Here is a 6,887-nt window from a genome sequence, read left to right as displayed (position 1 = left end):
TACACAATGTAAATTCTTTAACTTCTTAAACGGTTTAATAATAATAATAATAATAATAATAATAATAATAATACACGAATAGTTAAGCATTATTACATCGTTCTTTTAATAACTGAAATAATCTGGATTTTTAACATAATTTAGCGCCTAATTACATTCAATATGTTGCCACGCCCCATTACTTGAAGTCGTCAGTTGATTGGATGTCTTAATGCGACGCTGAAATGACGACACCACCAGTATAAAACAACGCGAGCAGCCATACTTCTTTCTCTTCCGCTTCGGCAGCGATCTGGACCTGTGTGATATGGTATGTGAAATAACGAGCTCATTTCATTGTTAAATATTTTTGTGATGTGTAGTTTGTTCAAGTGGCGTACTTAAGTTAAAGTTTTATGACGCCTTTTCTAAATGACCGTTTGAACATAACCCTCCTTCTTGGCATACTCGTGGTTTTGTCGTACCCTTGTATGTATGTAGGGAGGAATAATAGGCCAGTGCTATGTCTTCGGTGCCAGCATGTTCCCGTCGGCTGGTTCTATCCTCAATCACTGGGACACACTTTCGTTGTCTCGCTTTGTATTGTGATAATTATCTCCTTGATTGTTTTCTAACTCCGAGTTGTCCTTGTGTTTCTTAGGTCACATGCTTTTTGTCGTGCCACCTGAAAATGGCCAGGCGTTTGGAGATTCTACAGAAGTGAAGCCTGCTTCTGAAGTTCCACGAATTTCCGTGTTGTGTTTTCACAGACATTGGTGTAGGTGTTTCATGAATTGCATCTGGTTCTTGTTTACAAGTGTTAACTTGTTTGGAGTAGTTCACTTTCAGAACAAATTTATAGATTTATTCCCAACCGTGTCATCCAAGATGTTCATGTCTGTCTTCAGTCGTAAAGAAATTGTTTATTGAGAAACATTTCAGGATTTCTCTCCATATAGTAGACTTCTATGGTGCCCTCAGTTTGAACTTCCAAAATGCAGTTAAAATACAGCTTCAAACGGGTCTAAACATTCCCAGCTGAGGAAGAAGGGCCCTATCTAGCGAAACGTGTGTGGTGTGTTTTTTTTTTTTTTTTTTTTTTTTTTTTTTTTTTTTATATATATATAATATATAACTCAACTGTATACCATTTAATCTCTACACAGAGCAAGACAAGCATTTGACTTTTAAAAAGTGTATATAAACTGTAATTTTTATTTTTTGAAAATAACCGATTGTTTTGCTAGTGTTTTTTTTTTTTTTTTTTTTTTTTTTTTCTCCTCCCTCTTCCTTGGCTGTGATCATTTAGAGCCATTTGAAGCTACATTTTGGAAGTTTTAACTCTGGCACCATAGAACTCCATTATATGGAGTGAAATCCTCAAAACAATTTCCCTATGACTGAAGGAAAGACATGAACATTTTGGATCACAAGGGTGTGACTACATTATCTGTTTTGTTTTTTTTTGTTTTTCTTCTAAACGTGAACTACTCTAGAACTTTCATTAGTTTTCCAGTATGTATTCACAAAGATATCCTGTTTTTGCAGTGTTCACATTTTCTTTAAACTATACCAAGAACCTTTTTCTGTATTTTGAAAATTTCTAATAAACGGTGTATTTTAATATCTAGCCTGTCCTTGTGTGTTTTGTGGTAATGGGCTGTATTTATTTTGGAGTTGAAATCAATTTTAAATGCCCAGCCTTGTCTAGTTGCATATCTGTATTTTGTGGGACTGGAAATCTGTTACATTCAATGCCTCAAGAGGTGTGCTAACATGTGTCTAGCCTAATGGTTGACTTATTTCTTCAAAGTTACGTTAGTCTAAAACTCCATTCTTAAACACTACATATTCTTGTTAAATTAGTTCAGAGAGGCTGGATTTAAAATATGAAGTACAAAGCCAGCATGTTAATCTGTGTAGTTTCTTACCATTACACATTTTATGTAAAGCGTTTTGAGAGCTTTGATATTTAAACTTTTTATCTGAGTGTAATCCAACAGTTTGACAATTATGCAGAAATAACTGACACCAAGACCACATTTAGATATCAGTTTGTGGGCAAGGTGTTTGTACATCCAGTCACCCCAAAAATTATTCAGACACCAGATATAATTTATTTTTTACTAGTCTGTACAGGACACTAGTTCATTTATGTGAGGATAGCAAAACAAACTGATGGATTATACCTAAAAAAAAAAAGTCTTAGAGTGGACTGCCACTAAAATAAAAATTTGGAACTAAAAATATAGACACTTTGACCTGACCATGAATTGTTTTCTTTAATTGCTAATGCAGCCTTTTTACACAGACTGAACAAAATTAAGCATTGCTTGATAATTGGTCAGCAAAGTATTAATAGTTGTGTAAATATTGTCAGACTAACAGTTGTCTGATTTTTTGTTGATTGTAATCCATTACATACCTTACTATTGTTATTAATATGAATTTGTTCTGACACAGTTAAACTTTGTGTTTGTCATATTACCATTTTCTAAACTATAGCGAATAAACTAATAATATGAGAAATGTTGAAGGTGTCTGAATAAATTGGTTTGTCTGTATATAAACATTTATCACTTGTAGAGTTAGTATTTTTTAGGGAAATAGAAAATGTTTTATGTGTTTGTTGGTACTTACTGCATTTCAGTTCAAACGTAAACCTAATTGCGTTTTATGACATTACACTGCTTAAGAGAAGACAGCAGCTGATGTTTCTAAATTAGGTTATATACTTCTCTGAATATGCTGCCTTTGATGGTGAGTAGATGGTAACTCAAAACTTACTCTAGCGTGTTCATATTGTTTATAGTTTTATTTACACAGCAGTAATTTGCCATCATTAATGCTGCTTCAAAACACAAGCACAATTTATTATTGCTGTATATCGCAGTATTTCATTTACATGCTTCTAAGTCTGACAAGAAACGATTTCAAATCACTTCACGTCGAGTCAAACGTTTTGTTGTTTGTAATGTTACTAGATCGGTTAAAATGCATAGCGTGCTATCAAAATACCATTGCACTATGATGATACAGCAACAATGCGGTGCTAAGCCTCTTTCCACCGAGAGTACTTGTAAATACCAATACACACAAACAGTGTTTCTGGGTTTTCATTAGAGAAAATAGGTGTTATTGAAGTATAAAAGCAAACTTTTTTATCCACTTTAGTGATATTTTACTGCCCACGTCAATAATATGTTACATTTATTTATTAACCATATTGCAAATTCCCTAATTCTTTTCAGCAAGTGGTACAGTATTTAACCATTGCTAAGGATTACGTGAGCAATTATTTTTGAGTGCAGATCCTAGAGAGCAATCATCTCCACTGTAAATTGTATTTGCATAATCTAAAATCAACACAGCAAATCAATAAAACAAGTTGTGGTTATAGCTATGGTCAGATATGGCAAGCTACAGATCTGCAGTGCCATATATGACAGCAGTTTCAGGCCAGCAGCAACTAAAAAGATCCCTGGTAACATCCCTAAATAACCAAAACTAGCAACCAAAGCACCTTAACCACCTACAACCAGAGCTGGATTGGGGTTCAAATTTGGCCCTGATCAAATCCAGCCCATCCGGCCCACAAGTTCCCCCGGGAAAGTTTTGTTGGGTTATAGGGCCTTTAATTGGAGTCAATAGGACAGAAACAAATAATAACAGATATTGCTGAATTCAAATACGACAAACTTAACAATGCACTTTGTCACATAGAAATGTATGAAGTAAAGCATTGATTTTGAGCTATATAGAATGCAGGAAATTTATTGCTAATAAATTCTGTAATAAAAAAAAAATTAATGTCTTTCCGAAACTGTATGATACTTTCTTCTGTGGAACACAAAAGATATTTTGTAGAATGTAACCAAACATATTTGGTTACCCTTGATTTCTATTCTATAGACAAACATTTCTTGAATTTTTCAAAGTATCTTCCTTTATGTTCCACAGAACAAAGTTCATACAGGATTGAAATTACAAAATGTTGAGTAGGCCTAAAGGATGACAATTTTTGGGTGAACTGTCCCTTTAAGAACTTTAATATGTGTAGTAAACACCTAATTTATATAAGACACTGATATTTATATTTAATGGTGGAAGGAAGTGGGGAAACAAAAGAGAGAAACATGAAAAGATAGAAAAAGCAGATGTGTGTTCAGACATCTAGACCATTTTTTGTACCCTTTGTACACCTTTTTGTACCATTTTTGTAGCACTCCAGTCCATTCCTTCGCATCACTTGTCTCCTTCAGGTCATGAATATGTAGGAAAAAGCATTGCTGTTTTATCATAGATACTAGATCATATTAGATCAGTACATAAAAATTCTAAATATTATTCCTTCTAATTAGTTGTTTATATTGAAATATTATACAGAAAAACCATTCGTCTCTGTTTTACTTTTGTCTTTATGCAAAACATTTCTGGCATTATTTATCAGCTTCTTTGTTTATCTTATCAGTTATTGGTTCTTTGTTCATAAAGACTTAGATATTAGTTTAAACTTTATCTTTATTAATCATATGGACTTACATTCCATCCCAATCCTAAACTCTTTACATTAGGATTACAACCTTTGTTACCTTCTCCTATAGAAAAAGTCTCACATTACACCCTGATTTAGGCCACTGCTCTGAGACCATTTTAAATGTTCAGTCTGTCAAGCGCCCATAAACGTAAACTTGAAACTCAGAAGTTTTTGCAATGATGTACATTTTTCACAGGCTGTGGGTCTCATTAATGAATTTTCTGTTTATTGCAATAAACAAGAAATACGGTGGGTCAAGTTCTGTTGTGATGAGATTTTTCCACTAGGAGGCACAGTTTTCACATTTAGCTTTACATCTGGTTGTTCTCTACATGCACATAGCTGTACACACCCAAGTGGTCTGACTGACCATAAAACGTAAAAATAAATATTTTTTAAATTATCATACGTTTTAAATAAATTTGACAATGTGCAGGACTCTTCCATTTCTTTGCATATTGTGTATGCCTGCAACCACTCAGTTGTTATGGGTAAAAGAAAGGAAAAAATAGCCGGTAAATGGTTAAAGCTGGCAATGCCACTAAAAGCAAAGATTGATTTCTATGAAGATGGTTACATTTCTGAAATTGCCTACTGCTATAGATATTCTTTCTACATTTGCATTCGTGACCCTGGACCACAAAACCAGTCTTAAGTAGCACGGGTATAGTTGTAGCAATAGCCAAAAATACATTGTATGGGTCAAAATTATCGATTTTTCTTTTATGCCAAAAATCATTAGCATATTAAGTAAAAATCATGTTCCATGAAGATGTTTTGTAAATTTCCTACTGTAAATATATCAAAACTTAATTTTTGATTAGTAATATGCATTGCTAAGAACCCCACTTAGACAACTTTAAAAGCGAGTTTCTCAATATTTAGATTTTTTGCATCCTCAGATTCCAGATTTTCAAATAGCTGTATCTCAGCCAAATACTGTGCCATACATCAATAAAAAAGCTTATTCATTCAGCTTTCAGATGATGCATACATCTCAATTTAAAAAAAAATTACCCTTAAGACTGGTTTTGAGGTCCAGGGTCACATTTTATTCATTGAGCAAACTCTTTTATCCAAAGCAACTTACAAATTTTGAAAGTAAAAACAAAATTAAGCAGGAAACATTTAAAATTTAAAAATTCTTCGACAACAGTAAAACAAATTTCAAAAGGCTTTGAATATAAATAGTGTTGGAGTAACGCATTACAAGTAATGCAAGTTATACGTAATATTACTTTTTTCAAAAGTAACTAGTAAAGTAACGCATTACTTTTTAGTTGACAAGAAAATATCTGAGTTACTTTTTCAAATAAGTAACACCAGTTACTCCCCCCCCCCATTTATTGATTAAAAGCTCTCCTGTCCCCATGTTGAGAAAAATTGTGAGTAAGATGTTACTTTAGTTCTAGAATAAATGTTAACATGCAAAAAAATTATTAGATACGGTATTCCTCAAAATGAATAAAAACAGTGAAATTCAACGCAAACCTGCAATAATTAAATATGTTAAATAATTCAAATATCCTTTATGTATTTAATCCCATTTTATTAACCGATGTCTTTGCTGACGAACTTCGATGATCCAATTCATCCATACTAATAAGCAAAAATGACTCAAGATAATCTAACATTTGTTTTCCTTTTTTTTATTGCTGAAGAGTTGACATTTTTTCTTCTGCGGTCTACTGTACAGACGTCAATTTACTGTTCTCTAAGCCTGAGGCTTTTGCTGTAAAAAGGCTTTTACATTTGACAAAAATAGAACTTTTTATATTAAAAACAAACAAGCAAGCCCTTCCCAGATTTAAAAAGTAACGCAAAAGTAACGTAACGCATTACTTTCCATAAAAAGTAACTACTAAGTAACTTAATTAGTTACTTTTTTAGGGAGTAACTAAATATTGTAATGCATTACTTTTAAAAATAACTTTCCCAACACTGCATATAAAGAGCAAATAATAAACAACCTTGTTTTGGACATTGTGAAACGCTGCTATTCTTCCATTTATTTATTTATTTATTTTATTTATTTTTTCATTTATAACAAGCAGCGGTTCTAATTGTTAAATAAAAGACTAACGACCTGAAAGAGTGAAGCGTGGGAAAGACATCTGACCTTCATTCCCTGGCCACAATAAAGTTTATTGTGTAAAGAAATTCACGCTTCAAACGGATGGAAATGCGCGTGCCAGTCGTTGAGTCATGTGGTCTTGACACTTGCAAGACAGAAGTAAGGCCAAGACGCGTTAAACCCTTTTGTCATCATTAGCATCTCTCTGATGTCTGGCACACTTTTCCGGAATAAAATTACCCCAGATTTTAAAGTTGCGAAATAGTTAACGGAAGAACCGAAAAAAAAGTATCTAAA

The 6,887-nt window shown here is 33.1% G+C and overlaps 1 non-coding gene across 1 annotated transcript; it reads left to right on the top strand.

The window, feature by feature from the left end:
* Positions 1 to 430: 430 nt before the first annotated feature.
* On the top strand, positions 431 to 562 carry LOC141335913 (small nucleolar RNA SNORA57). Its single transcript, XR_012355652.1, has one exon. It is a non-coding gene; the product is annotated as a small nucleolar RNA SNORA57 (small nucleolar RNA).
* Positions 563 to 6,887: the final 6,325 nt, after the last annotated feature.

This window comes from Garra rufa, chromosome 5 (genome assembly GCF_049309525.1).
Source record: "Garra rufa chromosome 5, GarRuf1.0, whole genome shotgun sequence".
NCBI lineage: Eukaryota > Metazoa > Chordata > Actinopteri > Cypriniformes > Cyprinidae > Garra > Garra rufa.
The sequence above is the reverse complement of the archived record's forward strand: the minus strand, read 5'-3'. Positions and strand labels throughout refer to the sequence as shown.